Source organism: Metopolophium dirhodum, chromosome 3 (assembly GCF_019925205.1).
Source record: "Metopolophium dirhodum isolate CAU chromosome 3, ASM1992520v1, whole genome shotgun sequence".
Lineage (NCBI taxonomy): Eukaryota > Metazoa > Arthropoda > Insecta > Hemiptera > Aphididae > Metopolophium > Metopolophium dirhodum.
In genome coordinates this window covers 23,603,873-23,622,221 of record NC_083562.1, presented here as the reverse complement: position 1 = coordinate 23,622,221, position 18,349 = coordinate 23,603,873, and the positions used below count along the sequence as shown (strand labels likewise).

The following is an 18,349-nucleotide window of genomic DNA, read 5'->3' as shown; positions in this document are numbered from 1 at the left end:
CAAAGCACAATATAATAATTATGAAGTAATAATCTATTATAATTATTATCCAGCAACCTCATTAGATTCCACGAAATATAATTCATTGTTTATGTATTAATAATGTCTAAATTAATATAAACGTTGTTTATAATTATTTAACCCGTTGTCGCATACACTTGTGCGTGTAGATAAAGTGAAGGAAACAAATGTGTGATATACTCTATTGAATATTTGGAAACGTAATAAATTTAGATTGTGTGTCGTCTTTTTCATTTTTTTTAGTATGAATATTTGTAGATCATTTTACGAGAAAAATGGTGTTTACACAAATTTGCATACATAGTGGATTTATAGATTTCGGTTTCCGCTGCAAAATATTACCAAAATATATTATTATTTTGTTGTTGTCGTGCAAACTCGTGAGTATCTACCTACACCGAAAACTGTATAAAATATCGTACTGGAAAAAACATATTTTTCTTTATTTAACATAAGTTTTTTTTTATTTTATGAAAACGTATGAACTCACTGTGGCATATAATAAATATAAGGACAATATTGAAATTACGTTACAAGAACATGATATAACAACGTGAGTATTGCAGGAATACACGTAAGGGAGTTTACGAAATGTGCACAGTCCTTTGAAAATTTGTTCACTTGTGTTCACATGGGTTCATGGCGGATCCAGTCGGAAAAATCACATCACGTAATAATAATGAAATCATTTTTCCTTCGTCTTGCGAAAATAAACGATCTTTCAAACAGTCTTAACATCGATTTTTCCAATAGAAGTGTGTGACCGAGATATCTATTCTCATCGATGTGTTGGGGATTGACACGTGAAAATCCAGAAGTGGAGTTTAGAAATTATCACGCCAAGTCGGATAAATCCGGTACGCTCGCGTTTATAATATTTATAACGACATGAAATGCAATAAATCCTATCGTATTCACACCAGACCGGAACAGAAAGGAACATTGGTCGGATATAATAAACGGACGTCGACTTATTATTTTTTTACTGCCTCGGTAGCCTGCTGTGAATATTATCGTCGACAAACAACCGACGCGGAAATACGCGTGACGCGTCTAAGGTATATATTTTAATAATATTTTATAATTCTCGGCGATAACCGCGCGAACGCCGGGCAGGGAGTGTCTGGGGGATGACGGTCGGCGGGATGGAGAATATACGTAGGACGGAAAATTCACTTATATATTATTATTACTCGACGTCGTTTTGGATCGTCTTCCGGCGGCAACCTTGGGATAAAAACCTTCCACGGATCGTCATTCCCGACACGTCCATCGCGTCACCCCTCCGCCCTGACCGCACGGTCGTCGTCCACCGTCTCCACCTTTGCCCGGCCAATTTCATCGCACCGCGCTTACACAATGCCAACGCATTTAGAACGGCAATCCGATTAAAATTTGGGTAACAATAAGAAATCGGAGGCGCATACAGCAGCAGCAGCAGCTGTTGTTGTTACTGTTCACTCCGATTGCGAGTGTACCTACTCGAATTGTCAGACTCACACTATACCGCCGTGTCGGCAGTGGTAATATTTAGCGAATAGCACTCGTACAATTTAAAAAAGAACAAAATCACTAATATAGTAAATATATAACATTATACAGTAGCTATACTACAAATACAATAAATTACGATCATATATTGTGCCCTACACGGATATTCCTGCATATATCTATATACACATACACACACACTACTTGCTCCAACAATAATTGTACCGATAAGAAATTATTAAGGTTATTATAAGAAATAAAAATAAAGATTTTTGCATTCAAGTTATTGATCGTTGTGTAGGATTTAATTGTTTTTTGGAGGACATGCACTTAGGACTTAATTGTTGATTTGGATACACCCCTAAACGTGGAATTATATCTACTTGGTATCTTTGGTTTTTCGAATTTTTTATGTTGGAGGACTCCAAACTCTTACTATACGTCGGTTACGTCCAATAATAAACCGTTTCCAAATACTTAATAAACCTGAAATTACACATCCAAAGTAGTTGCACAACCATAACAATTTCAAAATTTGACATAATATATTTATAAAAAATGTATATTGTTAATTTTAAATGATCAGGTAGACAAATATAACATGTTTGTACATAAAAGTTATAAACCGAATACTCATATATTATTTTCGTTTGGTTACAATAATAAATTTAAAATTATAAGAAATTGTTTTAAAAAAGTCATATATAATATTGTTAAGCGGTTCCATTTAGGATATTACATATGAAATAATCCGGGTACCGATTCGGAAACGTCGACCGACCTAGGTTCGTTAAACACAGTGGGTGTTCGAACGACAGGACATTTCGACGTTGACGGGTTTTTGGGTCTTTGGAGTGCGACATTTCGTTTTTTTTTATAACCGTACTGTCGTATTAAATTTACAACTCGACTACGCGAACCCGTATGATAGCATAGACATAGAACAATTCATAAAAAAAAAAACAACCGTATTTTATGTTATTTTATGCATTCATACAGTGTGGAACCGTTGAACATGCCATAGCACATTACGTATTGTACAATAACGATTACATCGTTAGAAAACAACCATCCTGTATATTATTTACCATGTCCCACACAAGTGCCTATATATAATTTTAAATGCTTTACGTGCGCACCACCTCTGACCGCGCCACCGACTCCACCGCAGTAAAATATATGGACTTTCATTTATCCATAAAACAATAACAACGCCCCGCGCACCAACGAATTACCGTGAATGTAAGCCGGAGTAAATGTCTAAAGTTAAAAATAGAAAAAAAATTATCATATTTTACACGCGTGTCCTTGATGTTAAATCCTAGTGTTGTTTTTTTTTTGTGTACACCACGATGCGTTTTCACTATGTTTCTGTATAGTTTTAACTATAATGCGAGAAGTTGTATGCACAAACAACGTTTTCATCATAATAAAATATGGAAATCGTAACGGAAAAAAACCAACGAGAGATCTAAACTGAGTTTATTAAATATAAAACATGTTGTGTAATGTTCTAATGTGTAGTTCATTAAACAATTTATTGACAAATTCGTCGAAATGCACGACGCACGAACAAACTCCAAAACACCGATTCAATAAATAAAAGTCAAAACTCAATACGTCAATCAACAAACACGTTTATACTATCAATCGATTTTATTTATCTTGTTGAATGGAACGGCATCCATTAAACGCGCGTAAACCGATAATAAGGCAGCATTACTGGGTCGTAACTTATTAGGCCAGTATCCATCTTTACCCTGAAGGTTTGAAGAGTAAAAAAAAAAAAATGACACGTCTTTCCCGATGTCCCGTTGTTTTTTTGACGACAAATATTTTCGTTAAATTTTCACGCTGCATCCTCGCCGCGAGTATATCTCAAAAGCATCATATTTCAGGTGATAAAAAGTTCCACGAAATGGTTCGATTTTTCATACATCGAATGAGATAAGAAAAATCTGACGTGAAAGATATTGTGTTGAATCTGTATATCTGGCCTTGGCGATAAATCATAACAGCTTTTGAACGGTATACATTTTGATTTTGGTTCACTGAAGCCTACGGATAACGAGCGAACGGCTTATGTAAATACCATCTGGATGGTATAAGTATGAACTGTGAAATATGCGCAAATCGTGACAACTTATTTCATCGACTTTCGTGTAAAATGAGTTATATTGTATTATTGTAATGATAATTTATTTTTATCCTCAAAACTTTCTTTTTTTTCGAAATCCACCCTACTATTACAAGTAATTGTTTACCTAACTTTTTTATCCATTATATTTACATGCTGCTTATTTGTCTCTTAGCAGAGTTTCGTTCCATAAAACTCTTTAGTTGACATTTGGACTTTGGTACTATCATAAGCAAATTTAATAGCAAATAATGATTTAATATGTAAGTTTATATTGTGTATAGTTGTAAAATAGCTAATTACGTGCCGTAAAATATAGAATAACACTATATTACATTGTCCTGGATTTCTGATACGATTTATACTGATTTCAGAAATATCTATATATTAGACCAACCAATGTTTGTCTATATAAAACTAAACACCACTATGAATAATATTTAAGTGATAATTTTTCCTTTGAGCTTTGACTGTCATTTGTAAAAATACGTCGACATAAATGTAACAGTATATTGTTTTTTTTTTTTATAAATATATTCGTAAAAAAATGCAACTACCATATATCTAATAATTATTGTAAAAGTAATAAAATAGATTTTTTTTCAAAAATTCTATATTATGCCATCTGTTTCAATTAGATAAATAAACCAAATAAATAGCTACCCTAGGTTGAAAAAAGAAGATACACCCTCCAAGTCTCAAGGAATTTATTCTTAACTTTTTATTGAAAACGGTCCAGTAATTTTTGAAATTTATTTAGCTACCTAGCCCGGCGTTGCCCATGTAAAGATTTGTTTTTTTTTTTTATAAATATATTTGTTAAAAAATGTAGGTATATGCCATATTTTTATTACCTAATTATTATAATAATATAATGTAACTGATACAAATAAACAAAAAATGAATATTCTTCTATCATGATAGATGATATATGATGTAAATTCATGTGCGAGCTACCCACTAGCTACCCTTTATAGGGGCTGAAAAATAAGCTATAAACACCCTCCAAGTCCCAAGAAATCTATTAATATAACTTTTATTGAAAGTGATCTAGTAGTCTTTCGATCTATTAACTTTGGATAAACCACTGTAGGTAAAAAATACTGTGACCAAATATCAAAATTATAAGTGAACATTATTATATCACATCTATAACAATATTATATTATATTATGTAACCAGTGGCAACCATTTAAATAGAAAAAATTCTAATTTCTACTGTATTTCTACTTATTTACTATACACCATTTATAGACAAAAAACGATTTATAGAAATATCCCCTTAAGAAAAGGACTTTCAGTTTTTCCCGAATTTTCCTATTTTCCAGACAACTTTTCTAATTTTATTTCTGTAAAAACCTCACTAGAAATATTTCGAAATATTATTATAAAAAAAATTATTTATTTAAAAAAAAAAATGAGCCAAATCGGCTGAGCCGTTCTTAATTGATTCAGTTGCCAATGGAAATCTTTTTATTTTTATTATATCCCTAAGTAGATTGAAAAACATATAAATTTCCGTTAGTGTCATAACGAAAATAAGAAAATGCAATTATGTTATTTATTCATTATATTTGATTCGTCGGGTATCGAGTATTCATAAGACATAAGTTATTATCTATATAAGACTAATGTGTTCAAGAATAAGTTAGGAAGCATTTCGAACATTAAATTAAAGGAATATATTATTATACTTTATTGAGATGGCAAGAGATTTCCGTAAAATTTCTAAATGGACAGTTTGAATTATACGCTGTCACTAAACTTTTGCCAGAATGTGTTTGTCTTCGATGCAATTCATAACATTAAAAACTTAAGTTTTCCCCTTAAAACTCGATATTTCATGGTTGGTTGTTTACTTGTACATAGACGAACATATAGAAACGCATGCAAATCATTTTGTATACAAATTATCATGTAAAGCAAAAAGCATCTGTGACTTATTATTAAATTATTAGATTGAACATGTATTACATAACTGTACACTTAATGGGTTATTCACGTCTGGTATAATTGGTTAATATGAAATTATATCTTAAAATGAATTATAATGCACGAGGCATGAGAAGTTTCAAGTTTCTTAGTCTTGAATTAAATTTAATATACTTTCATGTTCTGTTATTTAATTTTCTGAAAGTAATTTTTATTTTTCTAGATGTGATCTCAGTGTCCATCAATATATTTATTTATTTTTATTTATTCTTTGAGATGATAACGGACTCCACTTAATATTTATGATAATTTTTCATTCTTGGAAAATAATATCACAATAATATCCTCAACTGGCATTTGAACCAATGAATGTTGTATCATCGAAGTTTAAAAATATTATGTTATGTAACTTGACAGTTGACAGCAGCCAACAATCTTGAGATTTTATCCTTAATAAAGAATGTATACATTGAATACATTGTATACAATGATGTACTGAGATACCATTTTTTAAATTCAATTTCCTAAATATAATACCCATACTTAGTTTTGATAAATTCTCTGACGTGTCGTTTTTTGGATAGTTGCCGTGAAAAATCAAATCAAATTATAATATATCTGATATTGTTTTATTATTCCGTATTATAAATGTAAAATCAACGTTCATGGTCTACTGCACTGTCTACACTTTAGACTCTATGCATACGTAATTGAAGCCCCAGAGAAACAATAAACATTTAAAACATTTAAAACCCACAAATATTTGGAAGATTAAAAAAATAAATTCTAAATTTAATTGACATAACCGTATAACACAAACATGAAGAAAATTAATAACAATATATGTTAACTGCATGTTATAAATAATATTTATTTGTAAAAGTGTAACAAAACTCCATTTCCAATACATACAAACAGCAATAATTTAAACGTTGTAGTATACTTTGTCAGGTATAGAGTTATCATTTTATCAAAAACCAGAATACTCTCGGTTGTATTGTAACTTGTAATATACATTATGGTCTCATAAATCGGATTTCGACTTATACGCAAAGACACAAAGTACATTAGCTTTATTATATTATGCACACTTTTTATGCTTGAATAATGATTTTTGAAGACTATAATAATTTATTAGGTTAAATATTCTCATATCAAGATCGAACCGTTTGTACATTACAAAATATACAGCTTGCACTGTATGGGTTAAGCATTTAAATACACTCACCCAAGTGCGCATTTGGTGGTATGATAGCAATACTATGTAATCCCTGTGATTAATATATTATTATAAGAGACAAAACCGTTTCAAGTCACCGAACATTATAAATAGTAATTAGTTAAACGTGAACTGTAATTGTGCTTCTTATATATTATAGGGCTGGAAATGTTATATATTTTATACTATTTAATTTTGGATTCTTAGATATTATAAGCGCTGGGCTTCGCCAAGAAAATTATTTGTGAAGGCTCAGGGTATTATAATATTAAAATATAACATTTTGTTATTTTAACATAATTTTTATTTAGGCCATCCGTTACAGGAGCTGAACAATAAGCTTTTAATTGTTAAGATATATAATAACACGAAAATAATATAATGAAAAGCCCTCCCAGTAAAGGTACTTCATCATAAAATGTTTCATAAATAAATATTAAAAACGCATTGCACCTATATTGTATTAATATAATATTAAACTAAATATAATCTATACTATAATGTAGGTATATACATAATACCAAGTAAAAATAAAAGCAAGAACGTTATTAAACATAAATGAGAATTGTGTTCGTACAGAAAAAGTAGCATACCATTATACATTTATACGTAAATAGTAAATAGGAAAAAAAATTGAAAACAGGATTCACTAATTTGGATCTATAAGTTATAGGGCCGTTTCAGCAGCGACCATCGAATACAAATCGGTTTTTATTGTGTTTTCAGTCGTAAAAATCAATCGTTTCACCTATAGGCAATGAAATATATATTAAACTCGACGGGTGATTTGTTTTTCTGGTGAATTTATCGCCATTTCGACCGTTTCTGCATGCACGCGATGATGATTGCTGCAACGACGGTTATCCGAATTGGATCACGTCTGAGACCGTCTACGGACCGCGATTCCCTTCATCGAGGCAGACGCTTGGGAAATCCGCGCGTGCCGAGTGAATTCGGTGGTTTAACGGAGTATTTCGATTTTTCCGCGTCGGCTTTGCCTCGATCGTTCCACACGTATATATTAAGCCGTAAAACAAATTATTCGATAATCCACCGCGGGGATTTGCAGGATTTATCGATAGAATATACCGCAGTGACGGCGGCGGTGCCGTCAATAACCCAATAAAATATTTGGTTTGAACAAATTTCATAAGCTACCGTACTATACAATATTATGATTATTGAGTAAATAAATTAAAATATGTGCTGTAATGATAATATTATGTCACCACGATATATATTCAGTATGTTTATTTTTATTTATTCCGTTGACGCTAAAGGTGCGAAGAAAAAATAGGTATTATGTCATTCGAAATAGGTAGGTACAATATATTATTTCTTATTAGGTATTATAATATATTCTTACTTATTAGGTATTATATATTCTGCGTTTTCCTATTGTTTCACGGTACAAATAATATTTTAACATCCACCGTGCGATATCATAACAAGACGATGTATTATTCTGACGTTTTATTCATTGAAAAATAAAATACTTTTCTAGATTTCAATTCCACGACGGTAAAAATCAGATTCGCTTTCAAGTCGTGTCATAATATAGTGAACCGACGTTTATATGTATACAAAAATACTGCGGACAATAGAGTAAAGTCGTCGTATTCGATTCTATCGGTACGCCGGGGAAACTCTGGGTCAGCCAAATAATTTCTTTTTTAAAAAGAAATTTAATAATCTACTCAATCCCGTCCACAAATATACTAAGACAGAGTACACGCATCGCAATTGGTACTATTTCTTCTCCAGTCGCCATTTTGTTTGCTCTCATTGTGTCAGTCTTTTTCACGATACCCTTCACCTTGAACCTATTAAACTTTTTTTTATTGTATTTTCGTTTGTCTTCAGCTATATTATTGTTATCCGACTCTTTTCATTGTTAAAATCTACCAAATTTTAATATTATTATATTGTTATAGTGTTTGTATACGATTGGCTAAACATTAAAGTTCGTTCGTATCGTGTATAAAATTGAATAAGCTAATGATAGGTATAAAAGATTGATTTTAATAAAACATTTATTTTGAAGTAGCCCAATGGCCTATAGTCGATTCTTATATTTGATTCATTTTTATGTTAAAAAGTTCAATATTGAAATAATAAATATTTTAATATTATAATTGGAAATTTGTTTCTCATTCTTCTAATTGTGATTTTTAACGATACTAAAAATTGTTCGATTTGTTCTGCAAAATGAATTATTTATTTATTATAATTATTATTGATTTTTTTTATACAGAAATAACACTAGATAAATGCTCAAAATTGCCTGGTAAAGTTTTTGGGTAGATGAGTATTACGTTTGACTAATTAATGAGTATTATATTATCTATAAAGTACACACCTAGTATACCTACTTACTTTTTCGTACTTACCTAATTTTTTTGAAAATAATACAACGTTCTTTGAAGTTTTATTTATCTAAATTTTTAAGTTAATTTTTTTGTGTGGTTTCGTGTTGCAATATTTTGTGTGTTATAGTTAAATAGCTAGTTTCAACATAGGTAACAGCATATTTTATTTTCTTATTTAAAGTTATGAAACTTGATAAAATTGTGTTAGAGAAAAATAAAGTTCCAGATAAGTTCTAATTTTCACGTCGCGTAATTCACACATATTAATATTATTGAGTTATTTACTATTTAACTCACAAATGCTTCAGAGTAGAATATTTTGTTTGATATGAAATAAAATTAAAAATTACAAAATTAATATTTTGATTGATTTACTGTTTTTTTTTTTGTTTAAATTAAAAAAACAAAACATAACTGCTTATACGGTCATCCTTATAACGATTAACGATTCATTAAACAATCGGTTATTGCTGAATAAAGTTTAATGGTGATTATATGGAGAAATTATAGAACCTGTAACCTGGTTTCCATTGGAAATCTGTGAAGGTCGCTCAAACATTATACTCATAATATATGAGTACGGTGTTCATTATAATCGACTAACGTTATACTCATAATATACTACCAGTCGTTTACCCTAACCCAGATGATTTTATACTGTACATAATAATAAATATGGATTTTAGTCATTAAAATTTCGACACTTATCTCGTATGGACCAATTAAATACTGTAAGTTTATAATAATTATTATATGAATAACTTTGAAAAGTATATATAATAGTCAATATTTATCGATTTTACGAGTCAATGGAATATAGGGGATCAAAATTAGGTCAATGGCTATTGGTCAATTATTCATCTGGGGCAATAACTATCTGCTTAAAACTGGGCATATACTATGTATGTTGTATAAGTATAATATATATAAAAATATATACATTTAACTTAAATTACTTCAATCGACAACTTGATTTTATCACCAATTGTATCATTCATTATACAGCGCGTTAAATCTGAGCTAGAGCCCAATACTTCGCCGCTCCCGAATTAATAAATTTTAAGTGCAGACTATATTTTTGTTTTTATTTTATTTATTGAATTTGAAATATCTTCGACAAGCGCAAAATATAATTTCGTTATTGTCGCAGGCAAATACTATTAAATTTCTAATTATTTTGTATTTACAGTAGGTACAAGTTTTTGCCGTTTTTGGAATCCATCTAGGACCTCCACTACAGCTACTGAAGATCACATTGTTCTGACGAGTAACTTAACTTGGTTTTTTCATTTTTATATTTGCCGAAAACACACGGATGTTAAAAGAAAACTTTAGTGTTTCATTTAAAATGGTTCAGACGGTGGCGAGTGTTTTTATCTTGCAATTTGTTCATATTATTATTATTTTTTTTTTGTTATGTTATTGACTATTTTAGCAGCCCCGTGATTTCGATAACTGCTGGACGACCATAACAGTATCATTGTATTCTGTTTACCTCCAAGACACAATATTCCCTTAAAACAAATCGTTTTCTCCAAACTGCATACTATATATATAGGACCCATAGAAAAATAGTACAGCATGTCGTTTATTCGTTTTTCGTATTATCACGCAATGAGAAAAATATGGCGTGCCTTCGACGGTTCATAAACGTTTTCAGTGTATTTTTTTCAACATTTAAAATTTATTTTTATTTTCTATAACTTTAGCGAATCCCAATAAATGAGAAATATATTCTGTTAGTGTATCATAATATGAGTACCTATCTACTTTTTAATATCGAGTTGTGCATTGTGTGCGTTTGTATTTTACGCCGCAATTATTATTATTATTATGTACAGAAAAAAAGATAAAACCGAACTGTAGTGTTACATCCGCGATACACTTGGCCTATATAATTATACATCAGAATATCGTGATGGTACTTGAATATTGATCGTCGAAAGACAACCGTCTTGTTTGACGCCACGTGTAATTGTCACATGCGTTTTCATTCCCCCCGGCAGAAATTAAAAAAAAATAATATTCAAAATTACGCGACGAACGATATTGTCAGTGCTTGTTAATTATACTAAAGCCATAGTCTGAAACGATTCGCCCGGATAAAATACACGGAATTGTGTTTCAGTTTTGTCTGCCCGTGTGGATAACATTGTGTAAGCATGACTTGTTTTTGAGTTTCTCCTCTGAAATCTTATCATCATTACATTTTTTTCACTTACGAATATCCTTCGAGCACTTCTTGGAAAAATAATATTGTAATTCCATACCAAACTATTATTGTATATGGATTTATACTTTCTCAGATTTAGAAACAACAAATGGAAAGAAAATGAATTTCCTAATGTATAATGTCGGATGTATTGTGTTCAAGTATTCAGATCAACATATTGATTTTCAAATGATACTGGAATTGTAATTATTATGAGTTCTAGGTTCTGAGTCAATTAAAAATAAAAAGTAAATAATATACTGTTGCTGGTAATTGTTTAAATTTTGCCTTGATGGGGTGAACAATCAATACATTTTTATGTAAATAGAATACCATAAACAACTTAACGTTATAATAAATAATAATGCAATAATAATAAAGTCGAAATGAAAAGCTGTCTGAGGCACATAATAATTTTACTTATTAATTGTAAATTTAAACTGTATATCTTTTGAAACAATAATAAATAAATACCAATATTCTTTCTATCAAACAGTATATTTGTTTTTCATAAACGTATTATTGAGGTTCTGTTTAGTCGTTTTATTTATTATTAATATAAATATAATTTTTTTGGAGAGGTATTTTTTTGCCACCAACACAAAATATCTATAAGTAAATAAACAATGAATGAAACATCAACGATCATACTTAAGGTTAGTTAAAGTTGCTATACAAAGTGTAGTTTATGACCTGAAATGGTGATATTTTTATTCTCCACATATTAATACCTATACACTACACATATTGCTCAATAATTGTATTATACGCGAGTAGACGTTTCGCAAAAAATACCGTCCCGGTCGCAACTTTTCTTTGATAGCTTATGAAAAACCAGTCGTCGACAACACAGTTTTTTAGTCGTCATTCATTTGTATTATTGTGACAATAAGACGCGTGGCCGTCGTATTAGACTGGTTTACTAGTTTGCATGCATGTAGCAAAAGTCCCCCACATGAGTAGTAAAATATTGTGAGAGTCAGCAGGCAAACGGTAATATAATATGTATAAGTTGTAACACGGTGTTATCACTAGAAAAACTCTGAAAATTACTCATCAATAGAGCTGTACCAATTAGACCAAACATTCAATTTATATTCCATTCATATTATTCAACAATTTACCAAGTACAAAGAAACATCGATGAAATATTATCATCATTTGAAAAAAAAACATAGGACAGTTGTATTTATCGATATCACATGAGCGTTTGACTGCATCTGGTACGACGGACTGCTTTTCAAATTAAAATCGTTTTACGCACTCCATATTTTTCATTTTAAAATCCTATCTTGAAGATCGATTTTCATAGTAAAAATAATTATTCTTATTCCTCCTACTATAAAGTTAATGTCCTATTACCTACCCTAAGGGAGCAGAGTATACTATATAATATCGTCTATAGTATTCACAATGCTGATCTCCTCAAAATAAGTCTTACAACTCAAACAACTTATGCAGATGACACCATAAAACTTACAACAAATAAATATATTCTAATAGAGCAGAACAATACCTACAACGTTTATAATTCGTCTATAGTAAATATAAAACAATATAAAAGAACAAAAATCGGTCCAAATTAAATTTAAACCTTAGTAGGAACAAAATACTTCAGCTATCACTTAACCATGTATCTATACCATTTCGAAACGCATTCGTATCACTATCTAATGTATCTATTGTTATTAAATTTACTTATTATCAATTTTGTATGGATTATAAATTAAGTTTTATTTATCAAAAAAAAAAAGAAAGAAGAAATAGAACCCGATGGCAAAGGGTCCGCGATGCGTGTTGGCAGAATGAGATAACCGTTTTCTACATCACCATCGAAACACGCACGCACACACATATACACACGTATATGTACAGCGCATTTGCTCTCATCGGCAAATTTCCGGGATTTATGGCCGGCAAACTGTCAGAGTTCATCGAACTTCCAGGCGAAATCCTTTTCCGCCAGCACCCACCAACCCACCACTTCACGCGCCCGATCTCCACTAGGTATATTATATTTATATATAGTTCCGATGATGTACGTGGCCGGAGCCGGTGGTTGCTAAGGTGGTTGCGGATGGCTGGAAAGTTTGATCTCACATCGAGGAATGCGTCAAGTACTACAATTATATTATATTAATAATAATTGTCACGGCCTGGCGTCCAGGTGGGCGCGGCAGGGGTACTCGTGCCTCTAAGCCTGCCATGCTATCGAACGGAATCGATCGACCGGTACTTGAACTGACGTCACCATCGATATCCATCGGTGATATATTATATGGAATCAGTGGAAAATCTCATATTAAAATGCAGTTCTAAGTAAAACATTTTGTAGTACCTATAATATATAATGTAATTCGTGACGGTTCCTAAAAAAAATCCTTTTTGAATCACAATAATATATATTTTTAATTTAATTTTCATATTCCGAAGTAGAATATATTTCCGAAAATTTCAATATATTAAATTGAAATTTTAAACAAGAGGAGGAGTTAATTATTATAGACATAAATATTCTATTTTAGATGAGTGATGTAGTGACTAGTGAACCAACATTTTGCATTAAATTATATACTTTATACTCTATTTACAACTTACTTATATTAGCCTAAAGGTACAACTGTTGATGGTTCAAGAAAAAAGTAAATTTTGTAATGTCTCATTAATAGGTTCATGTAATTATAATGCATTACTTTGGATTGATAATATTATGTAACTACAGTTGTAGGTATGTAATGTTTTTTAAATGTGTCTGAAGTCTGAACGTATTGTTCTGTACGCGAAATAAAGCTATTGTAATATTATGTATATTTATCATTTACCTAACCTAACCCCAAATAATATTGTGAATGTTCAGCTAATGGCCATAGTTGCCGAAGCTTAAGATCAAAAAAAAAAAAAATATTGTGAATTTTATTTTTTTGGGAATCCAAAATGATTGTGAGCTAATTAAAATCGTCCTTTGTTAATTATATGCAACACCAAATGTATCGTCTAAGTAGAAAATATTAAAATATTCACGTCGTACTGTACAATAATAATTAGTCGTATTACCAATAAATTATAACCACCTATGTACGTGTGAATGGAAAACATTAATTATTCTTAATCATTTTAAGAAATATAAGTACAATAATTAGGAAACGTTATCAAGCGTTTCCGTTCGCACAAACAAAATAAAAAAACCATAGCACGCTACTCAATATTTTTCAACTAAAAGGAAAATCTATAAATCATTAATATGTTTTTGTTAATAAGAAGCCATGACAACGAAAACCTTACGAAAAATCAGTCAGAAACATAAGACGTAGATCCTGACCAAAAACATATTTATGTTCAAAAATATAAAATACAAATGTAATTGTTATGATACCTAAGCATATTATTTTGATAAGCAAACATATATAGGTATAGTCATCAGGTATTTAATTAGCGCCAAAATTGATAATGTTTGATATATTTTTAAATTTATAAGATTGACAATTGCTTTTAGCAAATGTAAATAACTGACTTGCAGTAAAAATTATATTTGTTTTTTTGTAAATCGGTTATAAAGTTTAAGAAAATTGAAGTGTTTATCAAATATTTTTAGAAACCTATTATGTTATAATTTATAAGTAACTACAATTATATTATTTTATGAGTTCTGAAATTTAATTCCCATTTGTTATTTTATTAATTAATATAATATGTATAATATGTTAATTTAAATAATAATTAAAATACTAATACACGTTATTATATTAATATAATAATATGCAATACCAATGAATAAAAATAATATGAATTATAATTCGGTTAAAATCGAAAAATAAACCTATTACTCAAGTTACAACGGAAAAGTCTACAAGTTTATTTAAGCATATAACGTGATAGAATATCACTTTCATTCATACTTCTATTGGAGATTATTTCTTTTAATATTAAAGATTTATTTAAGAACTGGGGTCATTATCTACTTATATACTATTATTGAGTAAGATTGATGTTGACTAAAATTCTTAAATCTCATATATTAATCCTTTATCCTACCTATACAGTCTCCATTGTATTTCGGCCATTATTTTCTGTTTATCTTTTTTTTTCTCAAAAGATCCGCAAACATCATTCATATTTCTTTTTACAATATATTACTTTTCTCATCAATGATTTATCTTTGTAGCTTCGTTATTTTCACATTCAGTACATAAAACACATTTATTCGCATTTTCCTTAACAACATATTATTTTAAGCAAATATTTTGTTTAGGTTGAATAAGAAATATCAAAAACAAGAACTCAAGGTGTCCATACAATTTTAATTAATCCGTTGATAGTATTACAATTTTATTAATATCAACGAGTACTGAATTATCAATACATATTATTATCAATGAATTAACGTTTGCTACGATCATTTTACGTGAAAACAGCAGAATGAAACATATTTAATGGCACTGTTCTGTTCTTTTCACAACTACTATCGAGTAGGTACATATTGAGCGATTTTGGACATTACAACTCGTCGACATTTGGATAACGAAGCGAGAATACTTACCCTAACGATCGTCACCGCGATCAGAAATAGATTTGAAACTCGGTCTAAAGTCTGAACACAAGAAACAATATATAATATTTTCTTCGATGGAAAAAAAAACCCGTAAACCGATCTTTGCAGGCGTACTGAAGTTTTACGTGCGAACACATACACTTACTCACAAATATATATATATATATTATAAAAATATAAGATAATATACAATAATATACAATATATTATTCTGTAGTTTCAACCGTTTTGCACGTGTAGCGAGTGTTGTACACGTGTGTTGCGGAGTATTATTATGTAGTACATCCGTAAGAGGAGCTCGTTTCGAAGGATATTATAAAACATATCATGCAAGTCGAATTGAATTCGCGATTATCGCCGCTGTCTTGCTTTAAAGGTCACGCGTGTCAGTGTGTCACACGGCGGTGGACGGGTCGGGTGGGAGTTTTTGAGATTTTGGCAGAAAGGTATTAAGGGCCGCAGCCGATCTAAAGAAGGAGACTGTGTAGAATATGGGTGGTGGGTGTCTCAGCACAACATAATATATACTGGAAACACGCGTATGATGCAAGGGGTGAATATCAATTATTATTATTATTACTGGTATTGTTTCGTCGTCACTGTGACGTCAGCGCGCAGTCGCATGGCCGCACGGCCCCACAGAAGCCCACCGGAAATAAGGGGTAAAGATTTCAGGGGAAATGTTGACGGGTGGGAGGTGATTCCGGTATAGTTATTTGGATTCTCTCTCACCGAAAACCCTCTTTACCTTCCCCCCCCACCACAAACAATCTGCTCCACAACCTTTGTGCACCTTGTATTATGTATACCGTATGATTTTGTTACGCTGAATTACCAATTATTTGTATTATTACTATAAATATTACACGTGTGTCACGTGGCTGTTAAAATGACAGGATACCTGTATTATATTTCTGAAGTAAAACTTATAATTTTTTATGTATTTCTATTTTAAATATGAAGTCTTGCTCGTAACCGCACACTTTATACACTTAAAAGTTAAAGGCATATAAAATATTGCACAATGAGAGGTAAACGCAGAGGAACGGCGATTCGAGATAATATAGTGTCGTAATAAATTGTGTATAACATATGGTACTCGGAGTCGTGTCTCCCAAGAATCCGTCTGACCAGTAATATTTGTATTAAATTAACTTTTATACTGTCGCAGTATACAATTGAACGCAATTGTGCAAAACTGCATTTTTCACCATCTTGCCGCAATGCAGTCAATAAATTCCAAATATCATGTTTATCACGATTTTTAGTCTCTGAGAGGAATGATGAATATATTGGTTTTACAATGATATACTCAAAAGTTTTTTTGTGTGTTTGTCATCTTTTGGACTAGTATAAAAATCTTCAGCTTTTAGGGTTGTAATTTCTGGTAGAAACTTCGATCTAACCGGTATTTGGCGTGTTGGGGAGAGTGAGGTCAAACATAAATAGTAAATATTCACAGAATTTTTCAATATAATCAGAAAACATATTACGGTAAAACAGGTAACATATACGTAAAAAAACTATTTTTCAACAATTTTGGTATTTTTGTTAGTTTCAAGATACTTAAAATATTCACTAAATACTTATATTTAATTGTATGGCATGATATAATAATACCAGAGAATCGATACTTATTGTATAATACAGTTGGAAGTATTGTAGACGCACAAGGGATTTCATTTTTCTTTGACCCATATAATTAGCATTACACTACTTCAGTATAAACATTTCATATCGAAGGCTTCATGTTTTTCTTGATTCAATAACAACATAATATAGTGTTCGTGTTTTTAATGATGTGATTATTTTATTAATAATTGTTTTTTTTTAAACTATTGCTTGATCATTATATTGTATTTCACTATTTTAGTTACCTAAAATTGCATACAATAAAATCTACTCCGTGGACCACCGAGTAGTCATTTACAGAACCTATAGGTGAACATCCTAGCTATATACTAATCAATTATTCTTGCTTAATTTACTCACTTAAATTGTATTTCAATGTATTTTAATATTTTACCAACCATAATAATTTATAATACGTCACACCCGATTGCGTTGTGCTGTACTTGTACAAAATAATTTATAACATACCAAATTTGACATCAGCAAAACCGATTTTGTGTGGATAGATTTAATATTAATAGTAAGTTATGTGTATGTAAAATATTGAAAATTAAAAAATCGTAAAAATCGACGTATAAACATAGATAATATTCTTACATTTTGAATTTTATGAATAGTTAACAAATTTTAATATTAAAGCTAAAATACAATGTTGATTCTAATGAACTCAAAATGATTGCTATGTTGTACGCGTCTGTATGATGGAGACAGTACATTGCGTCATTTAAGAGGTAAAAGACAGGACAACTTACTGAAACAGTGACAGTGTTGTAGCGATATTGCCTAT

The 18,349-nt window shown here is 30.5% G+C and overlaps 1 protein-coding gene across 1 annotated transcript in view; it reads left to right on the top strand.

The window, feature by feature from the left end:
* LOC132941326 (dual 3',5'-cyclic-AMP and -GMP phosphodiesterase 11A-like) overlaps positions 1 to 18,349 on the top strand; it is a 92,983-nt gene that overhangs the window by 30,825 nt on the left and 43,809 nt on the right. The gene's annotated exons all lie outside the window — the stretch shown is intronic.